This window comes from Apium graveolens, chromosome 7 (genome assembly GCF_009905375.1).
Source record: "Apium graveolens cultivar Ventura chromosome 7, ASM990537v1, whole genome shotgun sequence".
In the NCBI taxonomy this organism is placed as follows: Eukaryota; Viridiplantae; Streptophyta; class Magnoliopsida; order Apiales; family Apiaceae; genus Apium; species Apium graveolens.
The window spans coordinates 67,904,886-67,924,021 of record NC_133653.1 but is presented as its reverse complement, the minus strand read 5'-3'; positions in this window follow the sequence as shown (position 1 = coordinate 67,924,021).

The following is a 19,136-nucleotide window of genomic DNA, read 5'->3' as shown; positions in this document are numbered from 1 at the left end:
TTCGTGGCGGTGGCCATGGGAGTTGATGCAGTAGAACTGTTTTGCATTCCAAATTTCTTGAGTAGATTTATGGTGTACTCGGATTGACTGATAAAAGTACCTTCTTCAGTTTGTTTGACTTGAAGTCCCAGAATATAACTCAACTCCCCCATCATACTCATTTGATATCCTGACTGCATTAACTTGGAAAATCTTTCACAAAGTTTTGTATTTATAAAGCCAAAGATGATATCATCAATATATATCCGTACGAAAAGTAAGTTGTTATTCCTAATGAACTAACAATGAGATTTACAGAAGGGGGTTGAATGTAAATCTCAAAACTTTTTCAAGTTTTGAGCAGTTTCAAAGGCTATGTGTTTAAGATAAACAAGTGTATGAATTGCTTTAAGCTAATACAGACAGATATATATTCAAACACTAATGTAAAGAACACAACAGACCTTAAAAACTTTTCTGGTGGATTGTTGTTCCACCAGAGATGGTATTTCAGAAAATCTGTGATTCAAGAAGTTGATCACAGCTGTGTCCTAGTACAAACTAGATAATTTTTCTCTCAAGATTTTTCTAAACAGCTCTGGAAAAATTCTTCTCTAATTACTAGCTGCTACTTGGTTTATATATCACCAAGTTTACAAGTGAAGACAAAGATAAAAAGTACAATAATAAAATAAGTTCTCCACTTATTTCTTCTCCATTTTTACTCCAGTGCATTGTTGACTATTGCCTCTTTATACTAGAGTAGAACGGCTGCTTTTTCTGATGTTCCTGAATTAGGCTACCACATCTCAGTTGTCTCTGTCAACCCATGTGCCTCTGTTTGTAGGTACAACTACCACTTGTCAACTGCTATTTAACAGAACATTCGTTGAAGCCTTCATCCGTTGATGGCTTTATCCGTTGATGTGTTAGCAGTTGAAGCTCTATCCGTTGATGCACTCATCCGTTGAAGGATGTTATCCGTTGAAGCTTTAGAGACATCCGTTGAAGCTTTGTTTCTCATCCGTTGAAGGTCTTTAAGTTATCCGTTGACACCATTTCATTTATACAAAATTATAAGGCATGAAATATTTACAATTGGCCTTCCTATTTGCATATCCTCTAGTAGTCAACATGACTTATAATTTCCCTTAACATTTAAGAATTATATCTCAAATTCAGAGACTGAAATGTGCTACAACACTAGACTTATTTCTAAGTAAAGCTACACCATCAACGGATAGCCAAAATGGTCTTATCCGTTGAGGCTACAAACACTAGATTTCTACTTAAGTGTTTTGTTAAACATATCATCAAACTAATGCACATATATTCCTAACAAACTCCCCCTATTTATGTCTATAATAATTGTAGACATAAATTCAAGGTTAACTTGATGATAACAAAACACTTAACAAATATATGAACTGAAACTAAGTAGAAATTTAAAAGTGCTGCAAAAGTGTATGTACTAGAAGGTAATTGAAGATTTACAGTATTTCCAAGGGTGCTCCTCTAGCCTGAGCAAATCATTTTTTTCTTCTTTGTTCCCTGGTTTTCTTTCCTAGCCCTTTGTCATTTTCCTCAATTTGGAGTTGGAGTTGTCTGAAGAATTCAGCTTCATCTTCATCACTGATATCCAACTTAGATTGCATTTCTTTGAGAGTTTCATTGCTGGCAATCTTGAGTTGGTCTTCAAGTCTGAAAAATCTTCTGACTCCTTTATCATCTCTGAATTCCATCAACCAATGAGGTGATTTGTGAATTGTAGTTCCCCTTTCTTGAATGAGTAAGGTTCTGGGCAAAGCATTGGGCTCCCTCCAAGTTTTCCTTATGTTGGCAATCTTGTTGAGAATTTCAGTCTTGGCAGTCCTGGTAAAGCCGGAATCCTTTTGTATGGCTGAAAAGACTCTGATCGAGGTAGAGTAGCCTTCATTCAGAATCCTGTAGAGAGGCCATGTTCTTTCCCCAGCTCCTTTGTATCTGAACACCAATCTCTCTGGTAGCTGTCTGTAGGCAGCAATTCCCCTTACATCCTCCAGCTCATCCAGATAGAGTTCAATGTCTGAAATTTCTTTTATATCACAGATGTGAACATAATCATCTTTAGAAATGGGTGGCTTAGGGTTAGGTTTATGTTTTTGAGTTCTTAGAGTTTAGGGGAGGTGTAGATTTGGATTTTCTTTTCTGTTTCTTTGATAGTGGAAGAGTGGTTAAAAAGGTAGGCAAATTGATGGTGTCCCAATCAATAGGTTCCTCTTTTGGGATGATTGGTTCACCATGGATGTTTATAGTGGGATCAACAAAAAAGGGTTCAGGTATGGAAGGTAGAGATTTAGTTTCTTCAGTGTTGCCTTCACTCCTTCTATGTGCCTTGGCCTTTCTTCTGTTTCCCTTCTGCCATTCCTCTTTTTCCTCCATACTTTCACCAAATATACTCCCAATAACCTCATCTAAGTTTGCAATCTTGTCTTCACCCCTGACTTCAATTCCTTTCTCATTTTCAACTAGACTTGACTTTAGCTTTTGTTCAAGCTTTGCTTGTGCTCTTTTGTCAGCCTTGAGTTTTTCAGCTTCTTTCTTTAACCTTTTGGTTTCTTCCCTCTTGGCTATTGAGAATTTGGGATGTCCTTGCATCACACATATGCTCTTTCCCTCTCTAAAGATAATATCCATGTTTCTCCTTACTGCCTCATCCATGGTCTCCTTGTGTTTTATGATGCTAGCACCCAAAACTTTGTCTTCATCAGGCTTTGGAAGAGGAAAGTCCACTTCTTCCATTTGAGCAAAGTCTAGAGGGTTCTTTGTGGAGTCCTTGCTGGATCTAGTGTTGGGCTTGAGAACCATAGGTTTTAGATTCTTGAAAGAAGTCTCTCCAACCTTATTTCTCCTTTCTGGCTTGTGCTCCATATTGATTGGTTCAACCTTTGTGCTATGTTTCACAGATATTGATTTATCTTGTGTAGAGCCAAACAACTGTTGCACCCTTTCATCAATTCTCCTCCTTTGCTCTTTCACTTGAATTTCAGCTGCTGCTAGCTGGATTAAATCAATTCCATCAGGCTTTCCTTTGATTTGAATGATTGGAGAAGTAGTGATGGCAGGAACTAGCACTTTAGATATTTGGATTTTTGTAGATGGCTCTCCTTCCCCTTCCCTTTTACTCTCCCCCTTTTTGTTATCATCAAGGAGAGGGGTCAAGCCCTGTGCTTTTGCCAGCTGCATAAGTAGATTTGTTTGAGATTGTTGGTTATGAAGAATGGTGGCCACAGAATCTTCAATAACTTGAACTCTGTCTTCCAATTTGGCCAGCCTCTTTTCAGTATGTGATTCCTTTTTCAATCTCAACAAAATGTCCTGCATTGTACCATAGGGCATGACTGAATCCAATTTTTCAGAATTGTAGGATTTCAAGTCAGCAATATCCTTTCTGAGTTCATCCACACTCAGATTCTGTCTTACTTGCTGCAACTTCATGAGATGCAGTGAGTCCAAGTGAGCTGTAAGGATAGCCTTTGTACCTGCATGAGAAGTTTTCTGAATGGCCTGTTGGATAGTACTGATTTGTTTGACTAAGGAGACATTGAATTGCCCTGTTGTATACTCCTTTGTTAAGGCCCATTCAGGTAGATTTGGAATAGAACTAGGGCCTTCATCTCCCCCTAAGTTCATGCTTCCATCAGAAGAAACAAAGTCATCATCATCAGAATTTACTCCAAATTCTTCAGATGACTCACCAGCTGTTGAAGGCATCTTGTTAATAGCAGCTTTGTCCCTTTGAAGAGATGCTGTTGTATGTACTAGATGTAGTGTCTTTTCTGCCTCCACATTGCCCTGTGCAGCCAATAATTGATAGGCTGAAACAGGATGAGTAAAAGTGTCAGCATCCAAGGAAATGTTATCAATTACAGCTTTGTAATGTTGCTGAAATTGTCTTTCCTTTCCAGCATCATTCACAATCATTGACTCACTAGCAATGGCTGGATCCATCCTTATATCTGTTGTACCTGCCTTTCTCTCATTTTCTCTATGTTCTTGCATCAGGGGCTCCCCCTGGCTCACACAACTCACTCCCTCACCTTCACCTACTAAGGTGGTACTCCTCTCACTTACTTTTGTCATGCTGGAAGAAATAGCATGCATATTTGAGCTCTCAATCTCTCCTTTTGCCTGGGAGCAACCCAGCCTCTCACTCAAATTGTCACTCCCTTCCCTCAGTCCTAGAAGTGATTGTATAGTAATCAAGTCTTCTACACTTGGAATTGTTTCAGTTGTGTGTGTAGAGACTATCAACGGATGCAGAATAGCCGTTGAAGGTGAAACTGATGGTATCAACGGATAACTGCTGTTAAGCTTATCCGTTGAAGAATAACCACTTGTCAACGGATGAGTGATATCCGTTGAAGAAGGAAAAGAAGTAGAAATTGAAAGTGATATAACTGTTGAATCTGTGTAGATTGATATGAGTTTTGGTGACACAGATCCTTCAATTACATCTGAAAGAATTTGCGGGTGATCCAACAAATCATCTAAAAGATGATGATCACCTGTATTTGAGTGGGGCTCCTCCCTGAGTTGTAAAGAGGGAGAATCAGGAATTGATGGGAATAACATATCCACATCTAGAGATGGTGATGAAGTGTGTGGTGATTGATGTGTGTTAATTGTGAGAGAATGGGGCTGTGACTCCACATTTGTTGGAGCCACATCAAGCTGAGTTTGAGAAGGCATAGATACAGATGGATGTATCTGTGCAGTGTGTGCACCCTGTGTAGAAGATTGGGTTCTGGCTCTCTTTCTTCTAATAAAGGCTTTTGTTGGTGAGTGTTTGGCTTTATTGTCCCTCCCTCGTTTGTTCTGTGTTCCTGGTTGGGAACTATTTTCAATAGTTACATCCTTTTGGGAGGATGCAGCTAGGGATATGCTAGTAACCCTTTCAACCACCACAGCTTTTTGAGAAACTGTGGCTTGGCTAGCTTGGGAAGCACTTATCTCTCCTTCCTTATCCTGGGGTTTCTTTGATGTTCACCCCTCCCCTCACCACTCACACCCTGTTCACTCCCCTCAGGGTTAATGGTAGATGTTACAACTGTTGTCTTTTGAGAAACAACAGAGGTAGTTTTCTTTGTCTTTGATTTTGAAAGTTTAGTTTTGGTGACCTTGGTAGGAATCTGTTGGGGCATTGTCACAGATTCCATGACCACACTAGAAGATAAAGAAATAGAGGGGTTGGAAAAAGTAGGAGTTGTAGAAGCAATTACCTCACTTACCTGAGGTGCATTCATGATTGGTAAATATACCAATGGCATACTGCTGTTGAGATCCATTCTCAATAAATCTGCAAGAACTCTTTTCTCTTGTGCCCAGCACTTGAGTTTATTATTCTCATTGGTTATGACCAAACCTTCAGCAACATGGTTAGCCAATAACATAAAGAATCTAGCATAATAGATGTTATTAGATCTATTAGCTTTGTTACCTAATCTAGTACCCAATTCTAGCATAACATAGTTGCTAAAATTAAAATACCTATCAGAAACAAGCATATAGAGCATATTAACAAGAGATGAAGTTATGGCATCAAAATTGCTAATTTTCCTAGAGAAAACCTTGATAAAGGCATCCCCAAGAAAACTCCATTCTTTCCTAAGGCCTTTTCTTTTAATACTCCCTAAACTAGCAGAGTTAAGAGAATAACCTATGGAATCTAACATGCTGGATACATCATTATCAGTGTGTGGTGTCATGGCATTGTTCTCAGGTAATTTAAAACATGCTAGTAAATCATCACAGTTAACACAGTGATTTTTACCTTTGAGGGTGAAGGAGATAGTCATATCTATTGAGTTGAACTCAGCAGTTGTCCAAATCTCCTCAACTACTTCACAGTAAATCGTTGGGGCTTCCAGCATTGCATAGCTAAGTTTATAGTTTTTGATGAAGTCCATCATTTTGTGATAATCGGAGTGGGCTTCATTCTTTTCTACCAAAGCTATGAAATTGTTCTTCTCATAGATGAATCCAGATTGAGACATAATCTTTACTACTGGTGCCATTGTTGTGAGTAGAAATTGCAGAGAATAACTTGAAGGTTTTGTAGAGAGAAAATGGTAAAAGCTTTGAAATTTCAAGAAAGCGTAAAGTAAAAATGAAAAATCAGAAGGGCTTATATACTTTCTCAAATTAAAAAGCATAAATAAAAGATTAAACAATAAATATATGTAAGTGAATTTCAGCCGTTTAAGAATAAACTGTAAGTATTCTAAAAACTGCCTTTAAAACAAATACATACAGCTGTATGTATGAGTATCAACGGTTAAGACAATAGAATCAACGGCTGTGAAACACCTGAATCGACTTGTGTGATATTTCAACGGATAAAGTAAACTGTCATCCGTTGAAGAGCACTTCAGTTTTATCCGTTGACGGATAAAAATTTCCAGAAATGTATATGTCTTTCAACGGATAATGAAAATCCGTTGACAGAACAATTTTGACTTTCAACGGATAGGGAATATCCGTTGATGGAATAATCTGTGTTAAAAATCAAATTTGTTCTAGCAGCTAATACATTTCAGGCTTCAATTCAAATTGCAATAAGGACATGAATTTTAAGAGTAATTAAGCATACCTAGCTCACTTACCAATCTTGTGAATGTTGATTCATCAAGTGGCTTGGTAAATATGTCTGCAATTTGTTGTTCACTTGGAACAAAATGAAGTTCCACTGTACCTTTCATCACATGTTCCCTAATGAAGTGGTACTTGATATCAATATGCTTGGTTCTTGAGTGTTGCACTGGATTTTCAGTAATGGCAATGGCACTTGTGTTGTCACAAAATATTGGAATTTTGTCAACAGTCATACCATAGTCAAATAACTGGTTCCTCATCCATAGTATTTGTGCACAACAACTACCAGCTGCAATGTACTCAGCTTCAGCTATTGATGTGGAAACAGAATTCTGCTTCTTGCTGAACCATGATACAAGCTTGTTCCCTAGAAATTGACAGGTGCCTGTTGTGCTTTTCCTGTCTATTTTGCAACCTGCATAATCTGCATCTGAGTAGCCAATTAGATCAAAACCAGACTCTCTAGGGTACCAAATTCCTAGATTTGGAGTCCCTTTGAGATATCTGAAAATTCTTTTAATAGCCACTAAGTGAGATTCTTTAGGGTCAACTTGAAATCTAGCACAGAGACATGTAGAAAACATTATATCAGGTCTACTAGCAGTTAAATATAAAAGTGAGCCAATCATGCCTCTATAACTTGTAATATCCACAGACTTTTCAGCCTTATTTAATTCAAGCTTAGTGGCAGTGGCCATGGGAGTTTTTGCAGGTGAACAATCCATTAAGTCAAACTTCTTTAAAAGATCATAAATATATTTAGTTTGACTAATGAAAATTCCACCACTAACTTGTTTAACTTGTAACCCAAGAAAGTAAGTTAGCTCTCCCATCATGCTCATTTCATATTTACTTTGCATTAATTTAGCAAACTTTTTACAAAGCTTATCATCTGTAGATCCAAATATAATATCATCTACATAAATTTGTACAAGTATCTTAGAGCCATTAACATTTCTAAAGAAGAGAGTTTTGTCAACAGTACCTCTTGTGAAATGATTATCTAGAAGGAACTTTGACAAAGTCTCATACCAGGCTCTAGGTGCTTGCTTTAGTCCATAGAGTGCTTTCAACAGATAATACACATGGTCTGGAAAATTTTGATCTTCAAAACCTGGAGGTTGGCTTACATAAACTTCTTCCTCCAATTCCCCATTTAGAAATGCACTCTTGACATCCATCTGATAGACTTTGAAATTGGCATTAGCTGCATAGGCTAGAAAGATTCTGATGGCTTCAAGTCTTGCAACTGGAGCAAATGTTTCATCAAAATATATTTCCTCTTGTTGAGAATAGCCTTTAGCAACCAATCTGGCTTTATTCCTTATGACAATGCCATTTTCATCCATCTTGTTTCTGAATACCCATTTTGTGTCAATGGAACTCTTGTTCTTTGGCTTGGGTACCAGCTTCCAAACTTTGTTTCTCTCAAATTGGTTCAGCTCTTCCTGCATAGCTAATATCCAATCTGGATCCATTAAGGCTTCTTCCACTTTCTTAGGTTCCTCCTGAGATAGAAAACTACTATACAGACATTCATTTTGAGTAGCTCTTCTTGTTTGCACTTTAGATGATGCATCACCAATGATCAGTTCAAAGGGATGATTCTTGGTCCATTTCCTTTGAGGTGGAAGATGTGCTCTAGATGAGGTGGCCTCAGTATTGTCGTGATGTGAGACAGAGTGTTGATCAGTTGAAACTCCCCCTGAGTTGTTGTTCCTTTGCAGGGAACTTGGAGTTCTATCAACTGATGATGTAAATCGATTATCCGTTGATGAACTATGATCAACGGATGCTTCATTATGTACTTCAACGGATGATGCACTATATCTTTCAACGGATACTGCATTGCCTCTTTCAACGGATGCAGAATTCTGACTTTCAACGGATGAAGTATTTTGTGCATTATCCAAGGGCATATCTTGAATCCCTTTTGAAGTGTCATTTCCATCAATCTCCTCTTCACTATAATCACAATATATCTCAATGTTGTCAAATTTGAGTCTTTCATGGTGTCCCTCATCTGTTAGTCCATCAATCTTTTTATCATCAAACACAACATGCACAGATTTCATAACAATGTTGGTTCTTAGATTGTAGACCCTATAAGATTTTCCAGCTGAGTAACCAACAAATATCCCTTCATCAGCCTTTGCATCAAACTTCCCTTTATGGTTAGATTGATTTCTCAGTATAAAGCATTTACATCCAAAGACATGAAGAAAGTTTAGAGTTGGTTTTCTTCTCTTGAACAACTGATAAGGAGTCATGCCTTTAGCTTGATTGATCAAAGAAATATTCTGAGTGTAGCAGGCACAATTAACAGCTTCAGCCCAGAAATATATTGGTAACTTTGATTCTTCAAGCATTGTTCTGGCAGCCTCAATTAAAGATCTATTCTTTCTTTCAACTACCCCATTTTGCTGAGGTGTTCTTGGAGCTGAGAACTCATGCATGATTCCATTTTCTTCACAGAACAGCCTCATTGTCAAATTCTTGAACTCAGTTCCATTGTCACTCCTGATATTCCTAACCTTCAAGTCAGGATGATTATTGACTTGCCTGATGTGATTGATAATGATTTCACTTGCTTCATCCTTTGATCCAAGAAAATAGACCCATGAAAACTTTGAGAAATTATCTACAATCACCAAGCAAATCTTTTTCTTGCAATTGACAATACATTGACTGGTCCAAATAAATCCATATGTAGCAGCTGTAATGGTTCATCAATTGTTGATTCAAGCTTCTTTTTGAATGATGCTTTCCTTTGTTTGCCTTTCTGACAAGCATCACACAAACCATCCCTTGAGAATTCAACAAGAGGAATTCCTCTAACTAAGTCCTTTTTGACTAGATCATTCATTGTCTTGAAATTCAAATGGGATAGCTTCTTGTGCCATAGCCAACTTTCAACTGAACTTGCTTTGCTGAAGAGACAAGTAATAGATTCTGCATCTGTAGAGTTGAAGTCAGCTAAATACACATTTCCTTTTCTAACTCCAGTTAGAACCACTTTGTTGTCTTTCTTACTGGTGACAACACAGGCTTCTGAATTGAAGGAAATTGTATTCCCTCTATCACATAGTTGACTGATGCTCAGTAAGTTGTGCTTGAGACCATCAACTAGTGCAACTTCATCAATTATGACATTCCTTGTTGAAATCAAGCCATATCCCATAGTAAACCCTTTGCTGTCATCTCCAAAGGTTATGCTAGGGCCAGCTCTCTCCTTAAACTCTGTGAGCAGGGAGAAATCTCCTGTCATGTGTCTTGAACAGCCACTGTCCAAGTACCATAGATTTCTTTTTTTTCCCTGCACACCATAAAATCAATCAAGTTGATTTTGGTACCCAAGTTTCCTTGGGTCCAATCTTGTTAGCCTTTCTCCTAGACTTCATTCCTCCTGCATCTTTAGACTTAGGTAACTTTGAGTCAACCTTGATCTTAGATGTAGTTGGTTGAGGTGTAGGGTTAGTCACAGAATCATTTAGCACATTTGGAATTTGATAAGGCATGGATTGTGCAAGCATGTTATTCCATATTGGCATATTGTATGGCATTTGAGGCATACTAAATGCAGCAAGATAAGGATTGTTAAAATATGGCATGTTTGCAAAATGTGCATAAGGATTCTGATGAGACATAACAGGCATAGCATGCAGAGGTGATGCAGACATATTAGGCATGGAAGAGGGTACAGGAATGGGAGTTTTCTTAATAGATTTGCAATTAGCAGATAGATGATTAACACTACTACAATGCACACAGCTTTTTCTAGGAGCATACTTATCAGGTGTGTAATTGTTATGTTTGTTAACCCCTACCTTCCCATTTCTATTAGATTTCCTTTTAGTTTCCTTTTTATCCTCAACCACTTTGAGCTTATTCTTTAACTGTTCTAAGGTCATGTGCCCTATATTCACCTTACTGACATCTTTGGATGTGCTTGCTTCTCCTTTGACAAAGTTCTTGGAAGTTGAACCAAACTTTTTGTTGAGTTTCTTTAGATTTTCACTTTTAGAAACATCTGCCTGTTTTAATTGAGGAACCTTCAACGGATAATTTTCATCATCCGTTGATTCCACATCCGTTGACAGCCCATCAATTAATTCCAGTTTCTTTTTGTTTTTATCCCAGGCAGTCTCACAGAATGATTCAATTCCTTGGACCTTGGCAATTTGAGCACTAACATCCCTAGATGTCTTCCAGGCTTTAATCACCTCTTGCTCTCTCTCTAATTGATTAGAAAGTATTTCTACTTTCTTAACAGATTCAGCTAGTTCATTTTCAACAGATATACAATGTAGCTTAGTTTTCTCTAGGTCAATCAACTTATCTTCTAACACAGCATTTCTATCACTTAAAAACAAATTGTTCTCTTTAATCCTACTATTTTCTTTAGCAAGAGATTTAAGAGACACACGCAAATGATACAGTTCAGTAGACATGTCATTAAAAGCATCATTGCACTCTTCTTTAGTAAGCTGTGTTAAATCAGTAGTGATTACCTGGTTGCTTGATGAACTAACTTCATTTTCCTCAGAATCAGCCATGAGAGCCAAGTTGACATATTCCACATTTTCATCCTCTTCTTCTCCATCAGCTGCCCAGTCTTTTTCTTGAGTAATGAAAGCCCCCTCCTTTTGCTTGAGCAGATCAAAATATTTCTTTTTGTAATCTACTTGGTCAAATTTCTTCTTTTCAGAAGTTGGCTTTCTGCACTCACTTGCAAAGTGTCCACTTGTACCACAATTGTAACACTTGAACTTGGATTTGTCCACCATGTTCTTATGAGGTTTAGTGGCTCTAGTGTTTTTCCTAAATTTTATCTTTGCAAATCTTCTGGACAGAAATGCAAGATGCTCATCAATACCATCAGAGTCATCTTGGCTGGAGTTGTCTTCATTCTCAGCAACTTGCTCCTTACCCTTGCTTGATTCTGATTTGCTTGTGCCATCTTTGGAGTTTGATGTAGATCTCACAGTTTCTTGTCTGCATTCTTTCTCATTTTCAGCTACCAAGGCAACTGAACCTCCTTTCTTTCTTCCCTTCTCCAATACCTCATCCTGTTCCAGCTCTAGTTCATAAGTCTTCAAGATTCCATATAATCTTTCAAGAGTGAAGTCCTTATAATCTTGAGAGTTTCTCAAGGAGACAGTCATGGGTTTCCATTCCTTTGGCAAGGATCTTAAAAATTTAAGATTTGAATCCTTCACCTGGTACACTCTACCATACAGCTTCAGTCCATTCAACAGCTTTTGGAATCTATTGAATGTGTCATTTAAAGATTCATTTTCTTTAAAATGAAAATACTCATACTGTTGAATGAGAAGCTGCATTTTGTTTTCTTTTACTTGTTCTGTACCTTCACACAGTAGTTGAACTGTGTCCCAAACCTCTTTGGAAGTTGTGCAATTTATCACATTATCAAACATATCCTTGTCAAGACCATTAAACAAAATGTTCATAGCCTTCTTATCCTTGTGGACTTCTTCTGTGTCTTCCATTGTCCATTCTGCTCTAGGTTTTGGAATGGATTGACCAACAGCAATTGTGTCCGTAGCAACTGTGGCTACTTTGTGGGGAATGTGAGGACCATTCTCAATGCAGTTTACATAACCTTCATCTTGGGAGAGTAGATGAAGGTGCATTTTCACCTTCCAATGGTGATAACTGTCTTTGTCAAGAACTGGGATTTTTACTCCAATATCCTTCTTACTCATCTTTGTTAGTTTCCAAGATCTTTAAACTCTTTGTGTGTCAAAAGCTAGCTCTGATACCAATTGTTATTCCTAATGAACTAACAATGAGATTTACAGAAGGGGTTTGAATGTAAATCTCAAAACTTTTTCAAGTTTTGAGCAGTTTCAAAGGCTATGTGTTTAAGATAAACAAGTGTATGAATTGCTTTAAGCTAATACAGACAGATATATATTCAAACACTAATGTAAAGAACACAACAGACCTTAAAAACTTTTCTGGTGGATTGTTGTTCCACCAGAGATGGTATTTCAGAAAATCTGTGATTCAAGAAGTTGATCACAGCTGCGTCCTAGTACAAACTAGATAATTTTTCTCTCAAGATTTTTCTAAACAGTTCTGGAAAAATTCTTATCTAATTACTAGCTGCTACTTGGTTTATATATCACCAAGTTTACAAGTGAAGACAAAGATAAAAAGTACAATAATAAAATAAGTTCTCCACTTGTTTCTTCTCCATTTTTACTCAAGTGCATTGTTGACTATTGCCTCTTTATACTAGAGTAGAACGGCTGCTTTTTCTGATGTTCCTGAATTAGGCTACCACATCTCAGTTGTCTCTGTCAACCCATGTGCCTCTGTTTGTAGGTACAACTACCACTTGTCAACTGCTATTTAACAGAACATCCGTTGAAGCCTTCATCCGTTGATGGATTTATCCGTTGATGTGTTAGCAGTTGAAGCTCTATCCGTTGATGCACTCATCCGTTGAAGGATGTTATCCATTGAAGCTTTAGAGACATCCGTTGAAGCTTTGTTTCTCATCCATTGAAGGTCTTTAAGTTATCCATTGACACCATTTCATTTATACAAAATTACAAGGCATGAAATATTTACAATTGGCCTTCTTATTTGCATATCCTCTAGTAGTCAACATGACTTATAATTTCCCTTAACATTTAAGAATTATATCTCAAATTAAGAGACTGAAATGTGCTACAACACTAGACTTATTTCTAAGTAAAGCTACACCATCAACGGATAGCCAAAATGGTCTTATCCGTTGAGGCTACAAACACTAGATTTCTACTTAAGTGTTTTGTTAAACATATCATCAAACTAATGCACATATATTCCTAACATAAGTCCTTTCCATGATTGAGGTAGAATAAAGTCTTGTCAATTGTGCCTCTGTAAAATCCACTTTCCAGAAGGAATTGAGCCAGAGTCTCATACCATGCTCTAGGAGCTTGCTTAAGGCCATAAAGTGCTTTGTCAAGCCTGTAGACATGATTTAGAAATTTTGGATCTACAAAGCCTGGAGGTTGTTCAACATATACCTCTTCTTCCAATTCTCCATTGAGAAAAGCACATTTCACATCCATTTGAAAGACTTTAAACTTCTTGTGAGCAGCATAAGCCAAAAAGATTCTTATGGCTTCCAATCTAGCAACTGAAGCAAATGTTTCATCATAGTCAATACCCTCATATTGAGAGTAACCTTTAGCAACCATCCTTGCTTTGTTTCTTGTAATTATGCCATCACTATCAGTTTTATTTATGAACACCCATTTTGTACCAATAATTGATCTGTCCTTTGGTCTTGGTACTAGGGTCCAAACTTTATTTCTTTTAAATTCATTTAACTCTTCCTTCATTGCTTGCACCCAATCAACGTCTTGAAGAGTTTCTTTCACTTTCTTTGGTTCAGTCTGAGATAGAAAGGAATGATAGAGACATTCATTTGTTGCTGTTGTTCTAGTTCTGACACCTGCTTCAGGATCTCCATTTATTAAGCCAGGTGTGTATGATTTAGTCCACTTTTTTGCAGATGGAAGTTGATCTTTAGAACTGGATCCTCCCCCATGATCTATGCTGTCTCCATCAGCATTTTCTGATGCTCCCCCTGAAGTTATGCTCTCTGAGATTCCAGAATTTGAGTTGGATCCTTCAGGAATTGAAGAATTAGAGTTTCCATAATTGTCAGAATTTGGCTCATCAGAACTTGATGAATCAGAACTTGAAGAGCCAGTGACTGGTTCTGATGCTTCTAGAGAGTCTTGAGATGTGGTATGATCATCAGCTTGCTCCCCCTGAACAGGTACATTTTCCTTTGGAGTAGTTACCACAGTTTCAATGACATCAGAATTTAACCCGTCAGAACTTATAGGATTAGGATTTAGGTCATCAGAATTTACAGAATCAGAATTTACAGAATCATTTTCAAATCTCAGCTGATCATGATCATTGAAATCTTCAAGTCCAGTAATCTTTTTATCATCAAAAAATACATTGATAGATTCCATGACAACCCTTGTTCTTAAATTGTAGACTCTGAAGGCTTTTGTGGAAAGTGGATATCAAACAAAAATTCCTTCATCAGCTTTTAGATCAAATTTTGACAGCTGTTCAGGATGAGTCTTAAGAACAAAACACTTGCATCCAAATACATGAAAGTATTTCAGATTTGGCTTCTTTTTCTTCACCATCTCATATGGTGTTTTTCCATGCTTGTTTATGAGTGTAGCATTCTGTGTAAAAACAAGCAGTCTGCACAGCTTCAGCCCAAAAATATGTTGGTAGCTTTGCTTCATCAAGCATAGTTCGTGCAGCTTTAATAAGAGTCCTGTTCTTTCTTTCTACAACTCCATTCTGCTGTGGAGTTCCAGGTGCAGAAAATTCCTGCTTTATTCCTTGCTTTTTGTAGAACTCTTCCATAATTAAATTCTTGAACTCAATGCCATTATCACTTCTTATTATTTTAACAGAATCTTTGACTAACTTATCCAGCTATCTGACATGATCAGTTAGAGTAGATGCAATTTCATTATTCTTATGCAAGAAATACACCCAAGTGTATCTTATGAACTCATCCACTATAACCATAGCATATTTCTTCTTTACAATAGACATGACATTGACTGGACCAAATAGATCAACATGCAGTAAGTGATAAGGCTCAAGAATTGAAGATTCAGTTTTGCTCTTGAATGAAAATTTTCTTTGTTTTGCCTTTTGACATGAGTCACAAAGACCATCAGGAGCAAATATTAATTTTGGCAGTCCTCTCACAAGATCTTTCTTTACTAGCTCATTTATGTTATTGAAATTTAAATGAGAGAGTCTCTTGTGCCAATTCCAGCTTTCTTCAATTGATGCTCTGCTTAACAGACAGATTGCAGAACCATCAGAATTTGTTGAAAGTCTGGCTTCATATATTGTAATAACCCCAATTTTTGGAAATTTTTGAAACCCTGATGAATAGTAACTTTTGCTCATGATGCTGATTAAGAAAAATTATCAGACCACACTATATAGGAGTACAGTTATGAAAATTCTAAGATCTTATTAGTATTCCATAAAGTAAATAAGTGTATGTAAAGATCGTGAGAATCCAAATTCGAACACTTTGATTTTTCCCGAAATCCACCAGATACCGAAAGAATTGAGTATAAGGTAACATGATTAAAAGGATTTAAATTCAAGGATTATAAGAGGGGATTATAAAAGGAATATAAAATATTGAGAAAGGGTAGGGGAACCCAAATAATAAGACCCCGGATATGATCCCTCGAACGATAAACGCGAACGAAAGTTAAGCGGACCGTATAACAGATCAGCGATCATTAGCCAAGTAATTAGGAGTTAATCAAAGGGGTTAGTGGATGATGATGTCATCACACCAACAAGAGGAAGACAAGTGTAACAAGATGACATAAGCATGACCAAATGGGAAGGGTTGGTTGGTTGATTGTGAGCCACACAATTTTACCATGGTAAAAGGTTAATTAACAAACAAAAAGGAAGCAACCAAGCACACGCATTCATTCCCCCCCCCCATCTCCTTGCTCACGGTTTTTTGAAGAAAAACAAGAAGAAAATGTCCAAACCCAAGCTCCACTCAATCATAATTCAAGAGGTTTGTTTCCTTGGATTCTATATTTCATAACTAAGAAGAGCAAGTAGTTTGAGTGCTTGAATCCAAGGTTTTCTAGCTCAAATAAATCATTTTAGTTTAGGGTGAATAGTAACTTTCAAGAACAAATTTTTGATTCTTGATTTTATTTGTAAGGTCAAGGTAGCTTAAGCATAGATTAAGGCTTCCATGGGCATTCCAAGGATCTTTCATTGATTAAAAGCTTCAAGGAAGGTATAAAACTTCAAACCCTAGTTTTACTTTGAATATTTAGGAGTGGTTTTGATTAATATAGTTCATGAGAAGCATGATGCTTGTGTGTTTAAAGTTTGGTTGGGTTTGTAGTGATTGGATTTTAATTGAGGTGTTGATGATTGTTAATGGAGGAATAGTAGTTTAAATGTTTAAGCATGAATTGAACCTTGTTTGATTAAGTAGTTTGGTTGAATTTGAAGATAGTATGATATTGGATTAAATTGAGATTCTTGGGCTTATTATGACTGAAATCAGTAGCATTGATGTGTATCTTGAGTTGTTGTTGATTGGTAGTTGGATTGATATGATTTGGAATGGTAAAATTTGGGAAATCGCGTAAACATAGCCGTCGTAATGCCCGATTTACCTTAGACTGTTTTGTTCTTAACTTCAGGACCCGTGAACTCACTGTAAGATTCTGATCATTGCCATTTTTAGATAGTTCATGTTACGAGCTTCGTTTTGATGTGTGGTTCGCTTGAATCCGATGTACGGTTTAGGAGAAACGACCGTTTTAAGTAACGGCGTTTCGCGAATGAACCATTACCCCTCGCCTTACTTTGAAACCTTTGTTAAGGCCCATAACTGACTAATTGGAGTATGAAACAATTATGTAAAGTGGATTAGGCAGTTGGTAGAGTACTCGCGAAAGAATCTCCTTAAAATTCTTAATGCCTAATTTATTAAAAATGGTGGAGCCGAGGGTACTCGAACGACTAATGTGATTCGTTAAGCGTAGAAGTGACCATAAGCGAACGTTAGGGTTCAATTGGTTAAAGTCTTGTTTCTTCAGCGACCGGGGTTTAATTATGACTTATGTTGTTGTTCATAGGTTATCGGACCCACTCTAAGCTTAAGTCTATCCGGGAACACTCAGACAAGTTTTCTACCCGTTATACTGTTGTTGTGATGTATATATGTATATGCATTATCTTGTGATAGATGCATGATGATTATTAGCAAATCTTGCGATATATTGGAGCATGCTGATATGGTTTATATGCATGCCTGTTTCGTAATCTTGATATCTAATTGTTGATTCAAATGCTTATAAGTTGCATAATACATATGCTAGAGATAAGTAGTAGTTGCGTATACCCTAGGTATAGGGGACCCAGAGGTGAACATTTTCTAAACTGGGAGATGATGTTCCCGAGTATATTATATATATATATATATATATATATATATATATTTATATATATATACGATATAGTTTTCAAAACTATTAATCGAATAAGGTTTATTCGATAACTTTATTTTATTTAATGAATATTATTTTGAATATTCATTCGAGGACTTATGACTCCGTTTATTTTATTTAATGAATATTATTTTGAATATTTATTCGAGGACTTATGACTCCGCTTATTTTATTAAATAATATTCTTTATTTTATTAAAGAATAATATTTCGATAATCAAACTTATTTTTGATTATTCAAATAAAGTTCGTACTTTCATATAAATATATCTTTGGTTATTTATTATTCATTTCAAGTATAAGTTTTAAAACTTCTACTTCAATTATTTTTATAAAGATTATCCTTTATGGGAATATTATTTAAATAATAATATTCATATATTTTCTAATATATCGGGACTGATTTATTTCATTAAATCAGCATTACTCCAAACATTCTTAAAATGTTTTCGAGTCTTCAAAATGATTTTTAAAGGTTAGGGCGGATCCCAAAACTCATTTTTTTTATATTTAAGATCTTCCTTTCGAAGGGGATTTAAATAATCGCTCAAAACCTGAGGGATCCGGCTCTGTGGTGTATTTTATATTCGCAACAAGGTTGCTGTTTTGATAAAAGAGTTTTTGATTACTTACCCAACACTCGGGAAGTAAAATTCTTGGAACAAGTTAATCCATTAACAGGCATCGCCTGGAAAATATCGGTGAGTTTTCCTTTCCAACTAGATACGACTTCTTGGTGGAGCCGTATCAACAAGTTTCTACTTGGGGAAAGGGGGGACGAGTTTTACGTTTCAGAGTCATGGATTTCATCTAAACTAGGAGTGGCGTAAGTGGTCGAGTGGCGCCGGCCCAGCCTTATTATATTGGCCCAAATGGCCTGGAAGTTCCGCTAAGACGGTCCATTCCTTAGGAGTCCAGGGTTCGGTTGACAAGTAAATCCGACTGTTCTCCTCTACATGTAGAAAATGGTGGGGTTGCACTACTGCGACTGATCATTGTAAGTGGTCTTCCTGGAGCGGCAAACTCCCGTAATGAGTTCATTATCCAATTGGATATTTCTGCAACACTACCCAGAGCACTTCGATAAAAGGCTACGGCTGGGCGATTGTTGAGTGTTGGCAGGGTCGAGTTTTCAAAATGATGTTTTCATCAATTGAAGTATCTCGTAACTTCATTTCATTTTGATGATATTTCAAAGATTGATTCTATACAAGTTTTGTCATGTACCTTCATCTATGGGATGAACTATTTATACCTTGAACGGTGGTAGTTCAAGTAGTATTCAGAAAAAGATATAAGTATATTGGAGTATCTTTTAACTTCATATTTTAAACTTATATCTAGTTAATGATTATCTTATGATAGACAAAGTTTTTCAGAAAAACGTTGAGACAAGGTTAGATATATGAGATCACCTTGCAATGATATTTTTATACAGTTATAAACC